This window comes from Meriones unguiculatus, chromosome 1 (assembly GCF_030254825.1).
Source record: "Meriones unguiculatus strain TT.TT164.6M chromosome 1, Bangor_MerUng_6.1, whole genome shotgun sequence".
In the NCBI taxonomy this organism is placed as follows: Eukaryota; Metazoa; Chordata; class Mammalia; order Rodentia; family Muridae; genus Meriones; species Meriones unguiculatus.
In genome coordinates this window covers 130,037,364-130,061,312 of record NC_083349.1, presented here as the reverse complement: position 1 = coordinate 130,061,312, position 23,949 = coordinate 130,037,364, and the positions used below count along the sequence as shown (strand labels likewise).

Sequence of the window (23,949 nt, the reverse complement as noted above, 5' to 3'; positions counted from 1 at the left end):
GGGTATCAATTGGGTTACATAGTAATGTGAAGAGGGACTGCCTCTGACATGAACTGACTAGCCTCCTCTTTAGTCACCTCCTCCTGAGGGGGAGCAGCCTTACCAGGCCATAGTAGAGGACAATGCAGCCACTTTTGATGTGAACTGATGGACTAAGATCAGAAAGGAGAGGAGAGCTTCCCCTATCAGTGGAATTGGGGAGTGGCATGCATGCAGAGGGAGGATGGAGGGTGGGATTGGGAGGGGAGGAGGGAGGGGCTTATGGGGGGATGCAGAATGAATAAAGTGTAATTGATGAAAAATTAAAAAAAAAGGGAAAAAAATAATTTAAGAACCTTAAATGACTTTCAAAAGTGGAGGAAAACATGGAGTTAGTCAATTTACATGGAGCACGTCTCGCCCCTGTGGGCAATGGTCTCTTGAACCTACTCAGACCTCGGACACCACCACTGCTAGTTCTAGAACTGATGCAGGATGTTCCAACGAGGGGGTTAAGGCTTCTCATAATATTTCCTATAAGCCCACACCTGTTTGTCTATATCCCCCATTTTTATTCATTATTAACCAGATAGAGCCAAGTAATTGTGGTAATGATACTTGCTTTTTTGCCCAATGCCAGAATGCTAGTAAATTTACTAGCTGGTTACTCGCATGCCTCGCTGGGTGCCTGTGCCCGTTGATGCCCCTCACGCTATGACTCTCTACGGACAGAAAAGGGATCTTGAAATTACAGCCGCCATTGTTACTGCCATCTCATTGGCGGCTGTTGGAGCTACCACCGCGGCATTAGCCAGGAGTCATACTGTGCAGACTGCTCAGACCCTGAATAACCTTTTAGCCATTGTAGCTCATGCCTTAGATGTACAAAAAGGAATTAATGCTCAACTAAAAGGAGGCTTGATGGTGTTCAATCAGAGGATTGACCTCGTGCAGGAGCAAATTAAAAACTTTAAAATGAAAAAATGCTCATGAATTCTATGCCCTTCACAGTGTAGAGCATGTCTCTGTGTCTGGACAGCAAGGTTCAGCAAACCCATGACAAGGGCAAGGGCAGCAGCTGGGAACCCCAGGCACTGCTCACAACGGTGGCCTGTCACCTCTCTGTGGCAGGAGCACTGACCAGTTATTCAGTCACATGTCATGTTCTTAGAGCCTTGGGGGTGATGGTGGCATGGCATGCCGCATAAAGCAAAGAGGGTTGTCCTGGGGCGGGGCAAGTGGCATGATGAAACTACTCTAGCTCTGATTCTGGAGTCGTAGTCATAACTCAAGTCAACAGAGTGGGTTTGATATGTGCTTAGAACAAAGCCTGGCATTGATGAGGACCAGGCTAATGTTTGGTAACTAATGAGTCACCGATTCATTCAATCAATAGCAGGTCATGGACAGCTGAGCTTTATGTTAGTTTGGGCAAAGAAACTGAACAAGCAATACATCTTCAATGACTTAAGTTTCCATATCTATGTGGTGGGTCAAAGTGTAACCTGGAGGTGGTAAAGGCATAAGAACCTTTCTCAGGGTGTCCAGGTTTCCCTTTTTCCTGTATGAGGTGGAAGAGACTCAGTCCTCTTCTGTGGCATTGCTCAATTCCCTGGGCTCATCTTCCTTGTAAAAAGACGTGATGGCTATTTGACAGGGCTATAGTTGTTCTTTAAGTCCATCTGTTTGTGTATCCTAAACACTTTATAACTTAGAAAGGAGGAAGAAGAATAGGAGGAGGAGGCAGGAGAGGTAGCAGATGTAGGTAGTAGCAATAATGACCTAGTTAAGTACTGTTTGCTCAGTAGTCAGCCAAGCCCACTCACAGGCTAGGAAGGAGCCACCTTTGCGGACCATGATTGAAAAGATATCACTTGTACTTGACAGAAGATTAACTGGACTGCAGGTTTCATGGCTCCCCAGGTTGATATCTGTTTGGGGAGCAATATTCTTATTAATGTTTCCATTGTGGACCGAGAGCTAACTGCATAGATTGTGAAAGCCATGGGAACTGAATTTTCAATGGGAGTTGGAGTTCCACATCAGCCCTTGTTAATGGATGTCGTATAAAATTAGTTGCAAGGCTGTTGGTGACCCTGACATCAGAAAAGGTGATATATCCAGTGGCAGAGATATTTTTTGTGGTGACAGCCTTGTCCCTTTCTTGATCTCCCATTCTAGTGGTTGGATGAGGCTGTCTAGACCTTGAGTTTACAGGTTAGGATGGAAAGCTAGAGTATATGCCCAATTCACTTCTCAGTGTTTCCATGTTTCCTGGGACTCTTCCGATCACGCTACACTATAACTTTCAGAAGCATGGGTTGCTTTGCTTACTCCTTACAAGTCCCTAATAGAAGTCTGTAAAGTCTGTTCATCATGAATGAAGGATGGCAGGAAACATTTCAGGATATTTCATATACATAGAGTTTGGATAAGAGTATATTAGTCAAATTCCCAATATCCCCCCTTTAAAACCTTCCACATCCCCTTACCTGCCTTTAAAACACAACACTGTGTGAACCACCACGTTTCCTTTCTTCTCCTTCTCCTCCTCCTTCTTCTTGCCACATACCGTGACAGCCATGATGCCCCAAACTGCAACTTCAGCTGAGCACCTGTCCCGGCAATATCCCACAACATGAGATTTATGGTGATGCTGGCCTCCATGTGGGCTGCAACTTGGCTCGACTGCACCCGGACGGTGACACTGGCAGGCTGCCAGGGTCAGAGGAAGAAAGATATTGGTGAGGAAAAGGCAGAGAAGGTATCTTGATCCTTAGTGGCGTAGCTCATGTCTCCTTCATTGGGGATAACTCAGGATGTACATGTGGGAACACTGAGCTGTAGTGTAGGCAAAACTACTTAGAACAGCATCTGGCACATGGTAAGTGCTCTGTCAGCACTGCCGAACAAAGCTAATGAAAGGCTTAACATAAGTTGCTTTAAATAACCGAGTACTCCGATGTTACTCTTGGAGTCATTATGCCTTCAGTTGCAGATGTGTGTGCGGGCAGAAGCACACACTGATGGTATACATTTGAAGGACCTGACATAGGCTTACGTGTTGTAGTCTTGGTTCCCATGGCAACTTTTTTAAAAGGTAGGGATTTGGGGAAGTGATAGGATTGTGAGTCTTGGACTTCATCAGTGGATTAATCCATTTGATTTATAATTTGATGACAGTTTGGGGAGATGGTAGAACTTAGGAAGTGAGGTTTGGCTGGAGGAAATAAACACTAGGGTGTTGTTATCGATTATTAATATTTAATATTGATTTATCTTTTACTTAAACAGCAGATATTCCTGAATCAGCTGCTTACCCAACTCACTACACAGAGACTAGAATTTACTTAATTAACCTAGAGCACAATGCTGGGCAACAATTAGTCCATCCTAAACCTCCAAGCCCACATAGCTTCCTCCCATTCAGGTTTCCTACATTATACTTGCTTTTAGTCATATCTTAGGTCCGGTTCAACTCTCCTTGTGTATCCAGGTCTTCTCCCCTCAAATCTCTCCTCCCACTCCCTCTTTCTCCTCCCCTCCAGACCAGGATGTCCACCCTATTTTCTCCATTGCTCAGCATTGACTGTTTTATTGGAAATACAGAGAACAAATGGTGCAATGTTTACAGAAACTTGAGACAGGTGATGCTTAGAATAAGCATCACAATGCAATGTCAGCATCAAAACCAGACACGGGGGTAGAGAAATCAGTATTTGAATGAGCAAGGGGAAATTGTATACATTCCTTAAGAACATTATACTAACAGGGTGTGTTTCAGAAGGGTCTAACTTCCTCCTGGCTCCTTTCTTGCCTCTCTGCTTCCTGGCCACCACAAAACAAGTAGTCGTGTTCCATGTCACCCTTATGTCATTTTGGTCTGTTTCATCCAAGCTCCCCCCGCCCCGTGTACCCCACAATATGGAACCAGCCAACTGTGGACTGAAACCATAGGCCAAAATAAACACGTCCTGCTTTTTAAGTTATTTCTTTCAGGAATTCATTAAATGGCTAAAAACTAACGCATACTGAAAGCAGTTCTCTATCACTTTTATTCCATACATTTCATGAGTTGGCCTTCAAAAAAGCTGTCGGTGGATAGCACTGTTTCTCAATTTCAGGCTCAGTTCACTTTTTAGGAGACATTTGACGAAGTTAGGACACGTTTTTTGAATGTCACAATTTGAGGAGAATGCTGCTCACATGTAGGACATGGATGAGGCAAAAACCCTATGATGCACAGGTAAACTCCTCTCCCCCCACACAAAGAATTATTCAGTTCCAAATCTCAGCAGGACTACAGCTAAGTGAATGGCAGATTATGTAATGTTTTTGGACGCTCATACCATTACTTATTAAGAGAAAAATACCTTGGTTAGAGTTCATCCTAGCCCCCAAATTCTACGATTCCAAATACGTGTTTTGGACCATTGCCCCAGGAGGCTCACTCCAATTTCTGCAGCAAAGTCTGGTTCTACCATGGCAGCTTTGGGCATCTAACTATTGGCTGATGGGTAGGCTGCTGTTTGGAGCAGATGCTAAAATTGATCTGTTAGCTCACATCCCAAAAAGCATCGGCTGGGCTCACAGTACCTCAGTAGAGCCATTCAGAAGGACACTCACCCAGGGCCCCATTGTGCAGCTGTGCGGACATGCTGACTGAGAACCTTTCACACACAGCTGGGAGAACTTGAGGCCCCGCCCCCAAGGCCATTTCAACACAGTTTTGCAGCTCATACTCAGCTACATCCTGCTCACCACAGAAATCCCCCAGTGAACTGGTGTGAGAAATGAGGTCAGGCTTTTGAGATAATGAGAAAAGATGCCTGTTCAAACTCTGCTGTCTAAGAGTCTCACTGTGTAAACAACCGAACCCAGGAGAGTGGCTGTCAAAAGGACACTCAGCCCCGTCTTTCAAATTGTCTGGGAATTTTATGATTCTATGATCTTCAGTTACTTAATCTTCAGTTACAATCTTCAGGTGTTTACAGTTATTAATCCACCGTGGCAAAGAAAATAAACTTTCTTATTGATTTTTTTTTAAATATATTTTTACTTAGCAATATATTTGCCTTTTGCTTTGTTCTGATTATTTTTGGTTCTTTGAGACTGGGCCTTGTTGGGTAGTGTAGGCTGGCTTTGACCTTGTGACCTTAGCTGCCTTAGCTACCCAAGTGCTTACAGATGTGCCACCATGCCTGGCTGGGACTTGAGCTCGGCTGCTTGTGAATGAAGCAGTCATGGTTTGGACAATGTTTCTCGGTGAAACAAAGTGAAGCATCAGAGTGGAAGGGGCTTGCTGAGAGGAGGTATTTCAGCAAGAGAGAGAGGGAAACAAAAGAAGGTAGTGGAGAGGGGGTAAAACTGAAAAAAAAATCGGTATATACCTGTACATAATTGTCAAAGAGTAAATAAGTAAATAAAATAAATGGCCTTTTGCAACACAGTATAGTAAAATACAACTACAGAGAGAGAGAGAGAGAGAGAGAGAGAACAAGATTAAGTGATGTAAGCTGGCCTCCTGGCCTCCTCTTTCCTTTGTGCCTTCTGGAGCCAGTTCTCAACCTTTCCCTCACGGACCTTCGTACACACAAGCATAGACTCTCCCTCATGGATGACTGCATCAGATCTGCAGCATCTCCACCTGTTGTGTTACCAGCCCTGAACTTCCATAGGATGTGGCCTCTTACCCTTCTTCACTGAGAAGACAGACCAGCAAGAGCGAGGGCCTTGGACTTCCACCTCCAAAACTCCAGCGCAGGGTGTGCTTCTTCACTCTTCAGACCTACAGAGGAGGCCTGCAGCACAAGGTTGTCCTGCTGCCCTCTCTCCCACCACCTGCTTCACCCCCTCCTCTCAGCTGACTTCTAAATATGCTCACAGCTCTCTCCTCTGACGAATCACCTTTCGATCTCACAGTTCCTCCTGCCATTGCCCTGTCTCTGCCCCTTTGACATCTGGAAAACCACATTTCTTGGAAACTTGTTTTCTTGCCACCCCAATTTACTTTCAAAGCCAACAAAGTATGTCTGTCTTCCACATGTCTGTATTACTCAGGGTTCTCACATAATCCCCCTTTTACTGTGCCCTTGCTTCCTTGGTGCCCTTTAGTTTATGTCTCTTGCACACGTGCCTGTGGGTAGCTGCAGACCTACACTGACCCGGTTTCTTTTTGGTTATCCCACAAGCACTGGAAACCAGTCCTGTCCAAACGTGCCTTCCTTTCTCTGCATATCAGGTATAGACTCTCCCGCCGGGAAGGCTGCATTAGATCAGTAGCATCTCCAACTTGTTGTGTTGCTAAATAATGTCATCTAGCAAGTTCTGAATGGAGAAAGCATCGTTATCATCCACCCTGTTGGTCAGTGATGCAGCCAACATCAGCTACGGTTTCCCTCAGTTCTCCATCCTAAATGTGTCTAGAGTATAACTAGAGCACACCTAGATAACGAGAGTTCCTCTTGGTAGCTTTTCTAGAGTGGTACCCACAGACCTTCCAACGTCTATATTCCTCATCTGCCTGCTCTCTGTATGACCATCACAATGGTCCTTTCCAGGGTACTTTGTTCAAATAATCTACTGTACTTGGATAAAGCCCAAACTTCTCTTTTTATACTCTGTCTGAATCTCCAGACTTTAAGCCCAGGGCTTCTTGGTAGGGGAGGCCTTTCAACCAGGGAGCATTTTAAAGATTCATTGGTGTGGTTTTGGTCAGCACAGTGCTAGGGTGTTGTGAGTTATGCATTTAGTGGATGAGGACCAGAAATGCTAGAGAGCCTCATAAAACAGAAAATGATCTCATGTCTCCTACAGCTTTTAAACATTCCATTGAACATGCATGAGAGGAAAAAAAAGCCTGGACAGTACTAACATTAGAGAATAAGTCCACGATTTTAAACACATCAACATGTTTGTAATACACCTGCCTCTATGGCTGTCTCATATTTAGCATTTGCATATACAAGCATATTTTTACTTTATTATGTCTTCTGGTATATTTGTGTTTCTGTATAGTCTCTGTTTATTAACTATGTTTCTTTTATTAACATCAGCACATTATATTAGTTTACTTGGAAGTTATATGTGGAAATGGACTGAGAGACTATATATTTCATTTCAAAGAATGGTAGAAAATATGGAGTAAAAATGAGAGTGCTATGGTCTGGGTCTTAAGAGTTCCTCAAAGGTTTATATATCGAAGTATTAGTTCTCCTAGTAGTTCTATTGAGAAATGTAGGAGTGTCTTTTGGTCATTGGGAATATGCCTTCAAAGAGGATAGTTGGGGGCCTGTCACTTTGCCATGAGAAGTAAGTGGCACTATTACACCACAGCTTCTTGCCATGATGGGTTGCTTCATTACCTGCCCCTTATATTAGGGCTGAGTAACCACACACTTGACCCCTTTAAACTGCGTGACCAAATAAACCTTCCTCTCTATGAGTTGGCTTTTTCATGCATTTTGTTATAGTAACAAGAAGGTATATCACGCTGGGATGTTGAATCAGATGGGGTCAAAGACCACTATCTAATTTACACTGAGGTTTTTGTTTGTTTGTTTTTGTGCTAGTGCACTACTATAACCCCCAGGACCTCATACCCAGTGATGGTTAATCTCACCTGTCAATTTGGCGACATCTAGAAACACCTGAGAGATGGGCCCCGTGGCATACTTGCAGGGGGTTATTTTGTTTAGGTTAATCGAGGTGGGAAGATTTACCCTCTGTGAGTGACATCATTCCCTGGGCTGGGATCCTGGACTGTAGTCTGGGGAAAGGGAGTTACACACATGTATTCCTTGCTCTCTGCTTCCTGACTGTGGACACAACAGGACACAAGTTCTTAGCACCAGACCCTCTCCACCATAAGGGACTCTATCTGTGAACTGTGAGGCAGAGTAAACCCTCCTTTCCTTACGTTGCTTTTGTCGAGGTATTTTTTGTCACAGCAACAGGAAAAGTAACTAAGACACATTCCATGCTGTTCTCTTTCATCTTTGCATCAAAGAGTGAGTTTTCAGAGTTGTGTCTACAACTAACTTATAGTAAGTGCTTCATAAAACTTCATTCTATAAAGCATATTTCTATTTATACCATTTTATCTTTAAATTGAATCTAAAAAGGCCATATTCTTCAAACAGAAAGCAGGCAGAAGGAACACAGAAGACAGGGGAGAAAGCAGGACAACCAGGGTTGAACTGACAGCTCTGCGTGTGAACCAGGTCTCAGCTGGCCACTCCTGGAAATGAGCACGTGGACGACCAAATGACAATGGTCCCTGTCAGCTAAGGATTCTGCAACGCACGACTCACTTCTTGTAGAAACAGCTAAAGATTTACGATTACCAAGTATAATCCGCTCTAGGGTTTAAAAAGAAGAATGACAGGTTGATATTAAAGAATGCCTGACATTCTTTCGATTCTAACAACATTTTATGGAAACAGATATCCTATAATCTAGGTGAGTGGAGTGAAATCTTAACTGCCTCACTGTGCCAGACAAATGAAAGGCAGGCGTTGTGCAGAGGAGCACCAAGCATTGAAAAATCATTCGGTCTTCTTTTCATGTGCCCTGCTCTTAGATGATTGCTGATTAGGTTTTTGTTGTTGTTTTGTTTTTTGTTTGTTTGTTTGTTTGGCCAACACAACACAAACTAGGGATATCTGGGAAGAAGGAACCTCAAATGAGAAAATGTTTTCATCAGATTGGCCCGTGGACAGGTCTATGGGCATTTTTACCACTGATTGCTATGAAAAGGCTCAGGCCACTAAGGGTGCCACCACCCTGGCCAGGTGGTCCTGGGTTGTATCAAAAAATAAGTAGAGTAAGCTACAAGGAATAAGCCAGGAAACAGCACTCCTCCGTGGCCTTTGCTTCAGTTCCTGCTTCCGGGTTCCTGCCTTGAGTTTCTGCCCTGATAGACAGGAAAGCTAAATAAACCACACTCTCTCCAAGTAGTTTTTGTTATTTTATCACAGCAATAGAGAGAGAACTAAGAAAGATGCAAATGGTAATGTGACAGGGGACTCTCACACGGACTTTGGGATACCCAAGTTTTGTATCAATTCCCTCTTTCCAAAGCAGTGAGGTTGGTAGTATGCTCTTAAGCTCACGAGTATGGAAGAGTGAAATGTGCAAGGACTTTCCTCTTCTAGACATTCTGGGTCGGGGACTACAGTGGACGGACGTGAGGTTCCCAGCCTGGGTCCTCTTTCTGGTAGGCTGTTGTTCCTGCCCTGCAGCTGTTGTGGTATCGAGTCCTCAAGGCTCGTAGCTGTCCTCTTTACAAAATAGCAGCCAGCCACATGGCTGCAGGTAGAGAGGAGGTGGCAAAGGTGGCAATGACATGGCACGTGTAGAACTACTTCCCTGCCTCCAGGTAGACTTAGCTCTGGAGCAATGCAAGCTCCAGAGTGCCCTGTGGGACCAGATTGAATTCTCTCTGCAATGGAGGCTGCGTCTTGACTCTTTGCTCTTTTCATGCTCCTCACTCCTCTCAGTAAATCACATGCATTTGTCTCAGTCCAAAACCCAGATCTAGAGCTTCTGCTGGGGCTTTTGAGAGCTGGCCAGGACAAGCTGCTCTTGTTTGATTCATAGTCCAGGGTTTTCCACAGCTAGATGTAAGAAAATGATTACTTTAAAACTAATCCAGTGAATATATTATAAAATGAATTTCAAATTATCTACTTACCACATCTATCAAACACCTTTTTAATAATGTGATATATATGTCTATATTTTGTCTTGAACTGAGAACTATTTTAGTCTAAGAACAGTATCTCATACCCAGGAATGCTACAATGCCAGGACCATACGATTCAGAGAATAAATCACTTATTATAATACTACGCTATAGTCCTTGGAATGTACATAATTAGAGATATTTAGGATATGGATTTTAATAAGTTTAAGTGTCATGATTGTCATTAATAATATCCCTTAGAGGTCTAAAGCTTTGTTAGTTTTCTCCTATTCTCTCTTTATTTTACTCCTCTTCTAGTTGTTCTTATTTCTAAATTTTATTTTTAACATTTATTTAATTTATGTCCACATGTGGGTGTTTGTTTGCTCATAGAAGTCCAAAGAGAGAGTCAGATCCCTTGGAGCTGACGCTGTAGGTGGTTGTGAACAGCCGGATGTGAGTGTCGGAATCTGACCTCTGGTCCTGTGATACAGCAGTTAGCATTCGTAAGCACTGAGCCATCTCTCCAACCTGGATTCAACCTTTTCGACTGCGTTGTCTTCCTTTTTGTAACACATGGGATGGTTTATAGGCACAGTCCTGGGCAGCACTCCTCAGGGGAAAAGATAGGCTTATGGACAGGAAAAGCATTATGGTTTGCATTTGTAACTTGAGAATTTCTACCACAGTACAGCAGAACCTCACATCAACTCTCAAACAGTCCTCCGCCTGCAAGCCTGAGCCAGTTTGATTAAAATGGACAGATAAAGTAACAGCTCACCTAGGTAAATGAAAATGTCAGAGAAACTGCATACTTTTTCATGTAATTATATCTACTGCAACATTTAATGCACTAAAATTTACTTGTTGTTCTTGAAACTACAATGTAACTAAGTACAACTTCTGCCTCCCTCCTTCCTTCCTCCTCCTTAAAAGATCTTGTAAAGCAGAAATACAACTGAGCTCAAGGATATAAGTGTTTGATGGTTAAAGTTGAACTTCTGAGGCATAACGTATAAAATTTAAGTATATAACTCACTAACGGTGGAGTTAACACACTGTCCAAAAATGGCCAGACAGTGATTACATTTGTCTTTGAAGCAGTAAGGTCTCTGGGAAAATCCTCAACCCTGCCTTTCACTCCAGAAGCAAATATAGGTAATATATGAAACTGGGCCCAAGTATGTTTTGGCAAAAATTTCTAGGGCTAGCATGACAATTAAATAATATTTCCACAAACATTCAAAAATGCAATTTTAGCCAAGAGATTTGAATGTTATCCATGAATAAAACACTCTAGGCCATTACTAGGGCATGCTGTAGTATGCATTTTATGTTAGCTATTTGGTGGTTGGAATAATTAAACAGATACATTTCCATTATTCAAGAAACATCCCACTAGAGTCCGAAAGTAGCACTATAATAGAATTCTGTGGGGATACTTACAGAATCAACCAGGATTTGGGAATGAGCATGGGACTCTCCTTCTAAAGGCTGAAACAAACAGAGGTCTATGGAGTACGGCACATCTGGCTTTCACTGGACTGGTGTGGGAAGCACCATAATTCTGTGTTTAGAGAAACAGTACAAAAGTTCAGTGATGAAAGTACAATGATGCTGCCTAAGCAGCTACCTGCAGCATTCCCCGCTAGCTGTGAAGGGCTTCACCGTGGAGCTCAAGCAAGGCTGGCGTCTCTCCCAGCACTCGGGCTGGGCAGCGTTTTGATGACACATTCATGGCTCCTATGGGGCTCTACCATGATTGTGCTGCACTGCAGTCTTGGAAACCCTTGGAGACCTTTTGGGACAGGTACTTCCTACCTCACTCTCATGCTTCTGCCAACAGGCTCTCCTTTCCATTTTTCTATCATCTCTGATGAGGCAAAATGGGTGGCCTCATCATCAGTAACTCTCCCCACCTCGACTCTAAGCTGCAGAGTCAACTGACTGTTTCAGGTTTGTAGCGTTGCTCACATTTCAGTGATGTCAGAGGAACGGAAAAGGAAGTTAGAGTTAGGCCATATCTGGGCTGCAATCCTGGATCTGCTGTGTGCTGGAAAATGGCTTCTTAATTCCCTGCACATCTGATAAAGACACAAACTGCTTCGCTGAGCTGTAGCAGCGCTACAATGTAATACTGACTACAAAGGGCGGTATGGCTCGTAGTAAGTACACAGTGAATGCGACATCTCTGCTGATACTGTACCTCCTCGTTTCTTCATCCTTGGTCTTTATCAGAGACCTCCACGGTTGAGGTAGAGTCCCAGGCGCACCTGGTAGTCTCTGGTAAGGCAAAGGCCGGAGGTGCTCCCTGTGGCTTCTTTCCTGTACAGCGTGTGTTTCCTCCAGGGGTGTTGACTGTGAACTTGATAGCCCAGCCAGCTGTGGACAAGACAGGAAGGAATCAAAGAATGTCAGACGGAGGAGACAGGAAGCAGTCTCCCCGTCCTCATCTATGCACCTCACCTATAACGGTTAGGGTACTGCACGGAGTTGATTTTGGTTCTCTAGGAATGGTCTTGGAACCGAACAATGTCAGCATGGCTCTCTCCCATTTGTGTGGATTGTGAGCTAGGCAGGAAGAACATTTTTTCCCCCCCTGTCTATAAGTATAACTCATGGGTCTGGGAAAACCCCTAACCTTCCTGACAGGTCTGTTCATCAACCCATCTCTAAAAGATCTGATCAGTTCATTATGTCTCTGGACTGCAGAGCAGAAAACAATTTGGAATCCTTTAGAAGATGTTACACACGCCCAGGGGGAGGGGGGAGCAGCATACAGAATAATTAGCTACATTTATAAACCCTACGACTTGGAAAAGGTTTTAATGCTGTTGCTGCTGTTGGTTTTGTTTCGAGATGTTAGGGAGACAGGCCATGAACAAATAGACATATTTACACTTTTTAATTTGCTCTTTTTGGATTTTATGCTTACCAGATCAAAGTTCATTTGGCTTTCATTTATGAGTGAGCGAGAACTATGACCTATCAAGAGTCTCAAAATGAGTCTCCAGCTTTGGTCACGTGATGTGCAACGACTGCCCCTCAGAACGTGGGCTCCTGAGGAGCCTTGGGGCCTGTAAGACCCCTCCCACAGGAAACGTAGTTGAAGGGAGAGGGCTGGATGTTGGGCTAGCACGGAAAGTTAGGAGGCTTCTTTTTCTAATTGGCATCTCTTCTTTCTCAGCTCTCCCTCAGGAGGTGAGGGGGTGGGCAGTTTGGTAGGAGGGGGTGGGAGGGAGCATCTGCTTGGGGTCTCCTGCCGCGGGGCAAGGTCCGCGTACAAACAAAAGCCTCTATTGACACACCTCTGTTTGCAAAGTCTCTACACACATGTTGGTTATTAATTGCTTTTGGAGAAAAGGCCCCAGGAGGGAAGAATTTATGCTATTATTGCTGTTTATTATTGTTACACAAACAGTCAGTGGCTACTTCCGTTAAGCCCCTCAAACAAATCACTGCAGCTTCTGGCTTCCCTCCCTGGATAAAGCGCATGCGCGACGCTCTGCGTGCAGCTCCGGCGTGTTTAGGAAACCGTTTGGTTTATAATGCTTCCCAGATGTCCTAGTTTTTGCAAATCAGTTTACGATGACCCTCTTCTAGCAAAACTGAGAGGGAAACAGTTCAGGAATATGTTTCTCTCTGTTTTCTTCCCCCGAGGGGTAGGAGTTAATGGGTACCTGGCTTCATAGTGAACAGCCATGGTGAAGTCCACGGGAAAAGGAATGTTGTTGATGACAAATCCCAGGCCAGTCCCAGGGATATCCCTGGCAATCCAGGTCCAGTTCATGTAACAGAGCTCCCAGATATCGGGTCTCACAAAACAGCAACAATAGCGGACACCTGGCCAACAGTCACAGGGAAGAATGTAAATTGCTTTCCTTACAGTCAAGGCCTGGAAAAGTTCAGAAAGCCAACGAAAAGGATTTCCTGGTGTGTATATGACCTATCTGAGTCACAGACAGATTATTCCAACCTGGATACAGTCCAGAGGCCAGCTGAGAATAACATGCTCATGGCTCAGCCTTGGAACCTGTGTTACTTTCAAGGATGAACTTGAAAGCAGACACTGTTCAGTTTGTTATCCATGTACCGACAAACTGAGCATATTCCATAGAGACAATCTTGCTTTTCTCACAACTGTAGAATTCTGCCCAAAATATGGAGGGAAAAGAATGCTCCTGTGCATAACTTCCTGGACAGAACACCAACAGCACAGGCTGTAAGAGCAACAATCAATAAATGGGACCTCATGAAACTGAAAAGCTTCTGTATAGCAAAGGACACTGTCGTCAGAACAAAACGACAGCCTACAGACTGGGAAAGGATCTTCACCAACCCCATATCTGAAAGAGGGCTAATATCCAGAATATATAAAGAACTCAAGAAGTTAAATAGCAACAAATCAAGTAATCCAATTAAAAAATGGGGTCAGAGCTAAACAGAATTCTCAATAGAGGAATATTGAATTGCAGAGAAACACTTAAAGAAATGCTCAACATCCTTAGCTATCAGGGAAATGCAAATCAAAACTACCCTGAGATTTCACCTTATACCCATCAGAATGACTAAGACAAAAAACTTAAGTGACAACGCATGCTAGAGAGGATGTGGAGAAAATGGAACCCTCCTCCATTGCTGGTGGGAATGTAAACTTGTGTAATCACTTTGGAAATCTATCTGGCACTTTCTCAGACAATTAGGAATAGTGCTATCTCAAGATCCAGCTATACCAATCCTAGGCATATATCCAAAAGATGCTCAAATATACAACACAGACATTTGCTAACCATGTTTGTAGCAGCTTTATTTGTAATAGCCAGAATCTGGAAACGACCCAGATGTCCCTCAACTGAGGAATGGATACAGAAACTATGGTACATTTACACAATAGAATACTACTCAGCAATTAAAAACAAGAAAATCATGAAATTTGCATGCAAGTTGGTGGAAAAGATCATCCTGAGTGAGGTATCCCAAAAGCAGAAAGACACACATGGTATATACTTACTCATAAGTGGATATTAGACATATAATATAGGATAAACATACTAAAATCTGTACACCTAAAGAAGCTAAGCAAGAAGGAAGACCCTGGGTAAGATGCTCAAACCTCATTCAGAAAGGCAAATGGGATGGACATCAGAAGAGGGAGAAAACAGGCAACAGGTCAGAATGTCAGACGGACATTCTGGCAACAGGCAACAGGCTTTACAGAGGGCCTCTGAAAGACTCTACCCAGCAGGGTATCAAAGCAGAGGTTGAGACTCATAGCCAAACTTTTTGCAGAGTATAGGGAATCTTATGAAAGAAGGCACTTTTTCAGACAATTAGGAATAGCGCTACCTCAAGATCCAGCTATACCAATCCTAGGCATAGAAAGATCTGGAAGGGACAGGAGCGCCACAAGGAGAGAAAAAAACATCTGGGCACAGGGGTCTTTTCTGAGACTGATACCCCAACCAAGGACCATTCACCTAGAACCCCCACACAGATGTAGCCCATGGCAGCTCAGTCTCCAAGTGGAGTCCCTAGTAATGCAAATAGGGACTGTCTCTGACATGAACTGATTGGCCTGCTCTTTGGTCACCTCCTACTGAGGGAGGTGCAGCCTTACCAGACCACAGAGAAAGAAAAAGCAGTTACTCCTGAAGAGACTTGATAGACTAGGATCAGACAGAAGGGGGGGAGGACCTCCCCTATCAATGGACTGGGGGAGGGGCATGGGTAGATGAAGGAGGGAGAGTGGGATTGGAAGGGGACGAAGGATGGCGCTATAGTTGGGATACAAAGTGAATAAACTGTAATTAATAAAACATTTTTTAAAAGAATACTCCTGTGCACACTTTGGAGATTCTGACTGTGCATTACAATGAAATGCACTTTCTTCCCCGAATTGATTTTGTCCAAGCATGAGAAACACCTCTCCTCCATCTATCTAAGGGCATATAAGCACAAAACTCGTGACTAACACACTTGCTAGACTCCAACTATGTCAGTCTCTATACTGGATGTGAGCCTGGGACCATCTGGACACTGGAGATAATAGTCATTAATTACCTTAGTAACCCCCACCCCCATACATACTCACAGCCTCTGCTCAAATTCTGCCTCTCGTTATTCTGCCTGTGTTTCTGCAATAGCTCTTGGGTGTTCTCTCCTTTCTCTCCTTGGCGCACTCCATATTCCACAGCGCTGCCAACAAAGCCTTTCAAACGAGTCCTCGCTGCCAACAGAATAATACTCAAAAGTATTTAGACTGGAGTTCAAGTTGCTCTGCAATTTACTCTGAGCTGCTCTCTGTCTGCTGAATGCTTGTTTGGTAACAATTAAGCATCCGCCTCTGAACAGGGCTTACAAAGAACAGGCCAGGGCCTCCACCACAGAGCAGAGCAGAGTTCCTGCACTGGAGACAGAAACAGAAAGGAAAAAAAAAAAGCTGCCCTACGGATTGGGCTCTAAGAGGTCAGAGGTATATTTAAAGTTAGTCCTGGGCAGTGTTTTTCAGATGTTGGAGTTATAGGAGGACACCCAGCCCCACCCAGCCGTTTGCCTGATTGCTGCACTCATGTCCCAGATGCAGCTTGTCGTGATCCCCCATCTAGAAAACTACATTTTCACCTCTGTCTAACCCCCCTTCATCCCTGGAGAGACCGTAGACAATGACTGACAGATGGGGGTGGCGTTGATTAGAAGGGGCTGGCCTGATGTCTCGGGGAGCAGAGCAACTCTATGTGAAGATTAGGGTCCTGATCTCCTCTGAGGACTGGACCATGCATGTTCGTCCGTGATGCCATCTTACGCTGAATTTCGTTCTCTTCTTTCTCTGCTCTCTGAGTTTTCCTGATGAACGCTGACTTAATAAATCCCATGCAGTGAAATCCTGGCTCAGATTTTGTGTCTAGGGCACCTGACCTGAGACAGTTGGGATCAAACCATTTAAGTAAACCCTAAGATGCAATTTGGGAGATGAGTAACTTACTCTTCCACTGGCCATGAGAACCCTTGTATGTATCTGTCCTGATGGTCACTGGCAAGAAACACTAGTACAACTGCAAAAATTGACACCTATGTTCATTTAAGATGGCTGACAGTGTGTGTTCACAGTCTGCTAACAGACAATGCTGATTCCTCTGCTCTCTGTCGTGACATAACTCTAAAGGGTCTGGACAATCCCGACGTTCTACAAACTATCACCCTGATCCCTGAAACTAAGACCTACTAACATAAGTCTATTGGTCAAACATGAACTTCTGTGAAATGTACATGTATCTCATCTCTGACCACCAACTGACAATGCAGATATGAACACAAGTTTTCAGTATAGATATAAATCACAAGTAATTCTGGTGATTCCATATATGAATAAAATGCTGTTATGCTTCCTGCTAAGATTAGCATCATATGATACAGAGATGAATGACAAAATTCATGTTAGTAATTTAAATTTTCATATACTTTTAGTAAGAATCACATTGAAGGCAATTAAAAAAAACTTCATGAAACTTGAAAGAAAAACCATGAGAGAAATAAAAGCTTTATATTTTAGCGACAGTACTTTCCTTTTCACAAGGACACGGACATTTTTCTTTTGAACTAGGCCCAGAACACAGTAAGATACACAGGGGTGGGTTTTAACAGAGGCAGAAGGTGTGATGCCGGGTCCCCTTTTGTGTGTCAGGATCACGAGCTCCCCCGTAGCTTAAGAACTTCTGTTGACTGGTGGTAGGCATGTCCTCTGGAAGGCTGTCTGCTCTCTGCCAACTCCTGGTTGTGAGAACACATCAGGCCAGCCCCCACACCTCACCTAGGACAGCTCTGCTGTGTGACTTACGCTTCCACACTTCCCTGAGAGATCAGGCCCAAGAGCCCACCCTCCCCTCATCTTCCCCTCCTTAGTCTACTTCCGGAAGTCCCTTATATGTTTATGATGAACAATTTTCTAGTTAAAAATATGCATTTGAATCCCCATGAAAATCTAGCGATTCAGGTGACACTAATAATATGTATTTGTGCATATATGCAAGCATGTATACAAGACACACACACACATATATATATATATATACACACACACACACCTACACAAAACAAAAACCTCATACAAAAATAAGATCTTATTATGTATTTTTGCTTATACTCAACCCACACAATTGACTCTGTGGCTTACTTACTAATATTGAATGCCTTATGGTACCCCTGAGATGGAAGCAATTAATTGAATTTACATGGCAAAGTACAGAATAACAGAGAAAGACATGCCTGAGTTAGGGGTAAAGGGACAAAGGTACAAATTTTCTATGTCAGCCACACAGAGATGGCCATTTCTGTCAGGAAACAGAAGAGTGCATCCTGGGTGCTCAGAGTGATCTCTCAAAGAGTTGTCATGGGCCATCTTGGCCAGAGTCATTTTGGGGTACCTGGCCAACACGCACATTTTGCGGCTGGCCCCTGATTTCCTGATGCGGCATCTCTGGGGTAACTTTAAATAAATTCCCTCCGTGGGGAATACTTGACCACAGTACAAGTAGAGGATCACTGATCTGTAGCCCAGGGACAAAAGGAGGAGAGCAACGATTCGTTTCTTATTCTTCTCTTCCAGGTAAGCCCAGATGGAAGAGAGAGACTTTCAGCCCAGGGTCAGACTGGGATGGTCATGGGATGTAGCGTGAACAGAGAAGCAAGTGGTAGAAAGCAAAGTCACCACAGCTGGTGCTCAGGAAGCTGGTGGAAGGAGCAGGAACCTGCAGCCTTCTCGACGTTCTTAGGCCTCTGAAACCTGCATCCCGTCAGCACTCCCTTACCATGCTCTACACTCTCCTCCGCAGGCCAGTTGTTCGTGCGCATGGTTGTGTGTCTCCACAGAAACAGATGCCTCCATTTTACTAGCATTGTATCGTCTGCAGCACACATACCATAAAGATGTGCCACGTGAATGAACAAGTAATTGGGTGGTACCCAATTAATTTTTTTCTATTACAATTAAAAATCTTGTCCTCAGTATGGGAAGAGAACAAGCACACTGTTGCACTTTGCACATTTGCTGTCAATCTCACCCTGGGTTTTCTGAGTGACGGCGCTCCCTAGCCACCACAACAAGCAGAAAAGTTGGCTTTCTACTTACAATCCCTGCCTGAGATCCATAATGTTTGCGGTATTAACTCATTTTAACATTTTAAGCGCCCACCATATGGCAAATACTAAAATATTGTGACGTAGATAAATAGCGCATGTATTTTAGGTAAGTCTGTTTTATGTTTTCTTTATAGTTACTGCCTGAACATAAACAGCAACATCTTTCTAAGAATCTACATGTCTCCATCATAAACAGGAAATATTAAAGACTCTGAAGAAGAATGCAGGTGTAGTTGTATGGGGATCCTACCTGCCTTAGTTTTAGGCCAGGGACAGTGCCAGTCTTCTTGTGCCTTAATTCCCATCATCAAAATAGCAAATCTCAAGCCTTGTGAGGAATCCCATTGACTGACTAGATAAAGGACACATTCCAAGAAACTGTGGGACAATGGGACCTGCTTTCTCTATTTAAATCTCACTCCTAGAAACTGCCTTTCAAGTGTTTTTTCTCCTTGAAGATGTTTTCTAGAAGTACTTTGACCTTAAAGAAAATATTGTAGAAAACAGTGACTGTTTTTGGCTATCTTAGAGTTGTTTTTCTGAAGAAGCATGACTTTTGCCAATATATGGTCCTGGCATACCTGGAATGTCTTGCATTATTGGGTATCAACTGCATTGTATATGATTGAAGCAGCAAAAGTAGTCATTTTTTTTTTTGCCACAATTTGTTCTAAATTGTCTTTATTTGTCTAATTTGTATTTATTTGTCAGGTGCCATGCTACAGCTGGTATAATGATAAAACACGGACTCAGATCTCAAAAAAGTATCTAACTCGTGGCTGCATGATAAAACAAGCGTGGCTCAGGGCAAATAGCGCACAATAGGACCTAACGTTGAATGAGGCGGGATGTTTTTCTTCATGAAACACATAGATCATATTAGGAGCTTTGGCATGAGGGACTTGTTTCATCCAGAAAAACAACTTTTCTGTGACGATCAATAAATATGCTTCTGCACAGCTGTTCAAAGTTCAGGTCACCAGAGCTGATCTCCCTCTGCTAGCGAAAGCTGCAGAACATCCTGGAGTGTCTTTCTTTCTCAGATTGTCCAGTGTAACACAGAACACTGACAAGATACAAACCAAAGATGCAAGTTCTTTGGGGGGGGGGTGGCACAGCACCTGTGCTTCATAGAGATAGAAATTCAAAGAGGTAGCTGGGGTGGTGTCATACGCCTCCAGGGAGGCAGAGGCAGGTGGATGGCTGTGAGTTTGAGGCCAGCCTGGTCTACAAAGTGAGTCCAGGGCAGCCAAGGCTACACAGAGAAACCCTTTCTTGAAAAATCAAACAAACAAAAAACAATCATACAAACAACACCCCCCCACCCCCCTGCCGCCCTGGGAGAAAGAAGAATGGGAGAAAGGGAAAAGGAAAGAAAGGAAGGAAGGAAGGAAGAAAGAAAGAAAGAAAGAAAGAAAGAAAGAAAGAAAGAAAGAAAGAGAGAGAGGGACTAAGAAGTAGCTGGGGGCAGGTCCTGGTGACATGTGAGTGGCATTCACACAGCCCATCCTTAATTGAGCACAAGAAGGAGAAAATCCAGTGTGAGGGCATGTGGGAGGGATTGAGGGTGGAGTGGAGACATGAGGGAGATGGCCCAGAGTTTGCTCTGATTCACTAGTAGTCCTGTGGGGGATACTGAGAGGCCATAGGCCTAACATCACTTGTCCTGAAGAGTGAATTCACATCCAGGGAGACCAGCCTCTTTGTCTCTCCAAGACTCTCTGGTCCTACTCAAAAATCCAGAGACAAGAGGGTTCTAGGATCCCTCTCAACTAGAATGCACAGGTGTTCAGACATCCATCTGACCATACTTGGGGAGTGGAGCATGCTGGCTGGACTCTTGGAAACATCTGGGTCAAAGGGAATCATTTCAGCTGTTGTGACCATCTTAAGGTCATTGCTTTTCAACTCCCTTTCCTATCATGGAATAAAGACCTTCCCTAGGACAAAGGCCAGATCAGGACTGAGTATGCTAACTCACGTGTTAAAATAAGCACCCCAGCATTAGGCACAGGGAGAACATTTGTGGAGGTGATGCCCCAAGCCCCAGTAGCCAACCTAGACAGAGAGGCTCAGCTGAGCCTGGCTATGAAGGTCTGCGCCACTGCAAGGCATAATATGAAAATCACAAGAATGCCACTAGCACATAGCAAACGTGCTGGCAAGTAGCCTTCCCTGCTTCATATCTGGGGAAGGTCTCCATGAACACATTTCTCCTATTTTCAGCATTTGAGTAATGAAGATGGAGGGAATGAAATGAAATACAATTATTTCCTCGCACAGCCTCAGAGTTTGCTCAAGCTAGGTCCTTCAGGATCTCCCTGAGTTCTTCTACCAGTTTACCTACAACTGCTTTAATAAAACCTGGACATTTACTACCACACGGATCTCTAAGGGGTTAGAGCTACGTTACACTGAAATACTGGGAGGTGGGTAGCAGATCAGTTGAGCTAGTGTGAAGGTATTCTATGGGTGATTTGTGATATTCTTGGGATGCCCCAGTTCAGCCGGGACTGAGTATCAGCCAGAAGTTCTGGTACAATGTGAACCGTGTGAGAGTCAACTCTTGTGTTCCAAGACTTTGTCATTGCAACATCTTGACCTTTAGACAACATAAACAGCTGTTGAAGTTAGAAAAGAAAAACTCTGATAGTATAAAAAGCTCCGAAAAATGCATCTCAAATCTCAGTGTAACAGGCTCAGAGAAAATGTAGATTTAAGACCCTTGTTTGGAATACTCTCAACGGTCTGTGTTTTTATTACCTCAGCAAATTTTATGCCTAATTTTACTCTAAACATTAAACATTGACATAGTGTTCAGAAAACATGACTAAAGCTTTTTGATATTTTCCCTCAAACCAAATGTCAGCTTAAGAAGAAAAAAAAAGTGAAATGAATTTCTTCACTCCAATGTGGCTGGGGAATGTTCCCTGTAGACCTGGGTTCATTTTCATGTTGCTCATCTAGGGTGGGACACAGTATTGTCACCTAGATGTGAGTGAGGGCTATCTCATGGGACTTGGGGTTACCTGTGATGGACAGTTCCCCCCAGGGTGACATCCTCCCAGTTGTTTTCTTGAGTCGGTTCCCACACGAGCCAACTGGTCTACCAGCATCGACACACATCCTCCTGGGCCTGAGGCTTTCTCACGGTGATCTGATTTGGGGTCTTCGGTGATGTTGTCAAATGGGGTGTGTCATGTTTTACTTTGCTTCCATACATTTCTCCTTCTGTGTAAAACTTCTAGAACACTGGACATGCTTGGCTGAATTGGTCCTTCACATTTATTTTCTTATCGCCTCCACCTACATGTTTCCAGTAAAGTGACTCAAAATTTTAGCCCCAAACTATTTCCTTGGAGGCATATGTTTCTTATTTACCAGCTACATTTCTTTAGACACATCAAGGTCACTGTTCTTTTATTAGGTTAACTTTTTGTTTTTCTCTGTCTAAAATACTGTGGTGGGCTGCCAAGACTTGAAAACAAAGAAAGGAGTTGGGTTTAAACGTCCCAATTGCATTGAGACTAAGAATGTTTAATTTTGCTAATTTTAGAATATACATGCTCATAAGTTTAGTGGTGTCTGTGAAAAACTCAAGAGTTCATCTCCCACAGGAATCTAAAATACATCTATATCCAAGATGTTACTGTTTTTATTAAGAGATCATCTAGAATATTTTCAGTCAGAGAAAGGTAGGGGAGCTAGTGTGGATTATACGCATGGGATAAAAGAAAGGGTGCAAAACATGTGAGCTAAAAAAAAAAAAAGGTGTGTGTGGGGGGATGAGGATAAATGTGATTTTATTCTATTGTCTACTCTCCATCTAGTAATACATAATCTCGCTGCTGCTTCAGCTAGGTGTGTTCAGTCTAACCTACTGGTATGCTGCTAAGTTACACTGTCAGTTCTTGGGGGGAAGGGAAGGGAAGCTGGAAGGTGGAAGATGCTGTGTTGTGCTTTCAAGTCTCTCTTATCATTTTCTTCTCTCTCTCTCTCTCTCTCTCTCTCTCTCTCTCTCTCTCTTTCTCTCTGTATGTGTGTGGTGTCTTACAAGAAGTATACATGTGGAGGTCAGACGACAATTTTCCAGAGCTGGTTCTTTTTCCACCAGGTAGGTCTGCAGATCAACCTCAGGTAGCCATGCTTGGGGGCTGGTACTCTTAGCCTGGGTCATCTCCCAGCCTGGAGTTTGCCAGCTTCTGTGGTGTGAGGACTCCTTCTATAGGGCCCTGAAAAATAAAGCAAGAGCACAATTCCAAGTCTCTTTAGGCAATGGCCACAGAGGTCCTGATACCACCATGAAAAGGGGGTTACTGGAAAATACACACAATACAGGCTTTGAAGCATGGTGTGGGGCTTGGGCATGCCAAGACCATTGGCTGTTTTCATGTCACAGGTGGACAGTAATGAAAGACTCCCAAGGGAGTAAGATTTACAGTCTAAAAGCATAGCATAGACATTTATGGTCACTTTTAATATCTCCAGTCTCATCAATGTTGTTCAGCTGACACTGAGCAAAATGAGAAGTGTAAGAACGAGGCAGCTTGCCCTGTACGTTCCGCTGTTTGTCTGGATGTGTGACTATCTACCGCATTCAGCTTCACAGAGAAAAGCTCATGCCAGATGCTTCAGAATTCCCATGTGTCTCTACTCCATGGCACTTAGGCAGAGAGAAGTCAGCCCAGGAGTGTGTGAGCTGGAGTGCTGGCTTGGCTCTGCTGTGCTTGGGCCAGACCAATGACCCAGGAAGGTCTTGCCAGCATACGCTTAACACCGACAGTTCCCTTCTGGTAGCTACGTCTGTCATCCCTCTCTGTTTCCTGGTTATATTTTTCCTCTTTATTCTCCATTGTCTCATTCTCCTCTACCCACGGACATTTCTTAGACATGCTTATGTTGGGAAGGCTGAGAAGTTGCTGTAAAACACACCCTCTTACTGCAGGAAAATCTTGTGTTCAAGGAAACAACTAAAATGTCCACCATATAATGAATGGACAAATTGAAATGTGGTATTGTTATACAATGGAATACTTTTCATAAAAAAAAATACTGATGATACAATGAGGTGAATTTTGGAGATATTGACAAAAAAAAAAAAAAAGCGAGGGACAATACTGAACACATGATTCATTTCCCTGAAGTGAATC

General features: G+C 43.6%; 1 pseudogene; it reads right to left on the bottom strand.

The window, feature by feature from the left end:
• Positions 1–23,949, bottom strand: part of LOC110558982 (laminin subunit beta-4-like) — a 124,939-nt pseudogene that overhangs the window by 41,370 nt on the left and 59,620 nt on the right.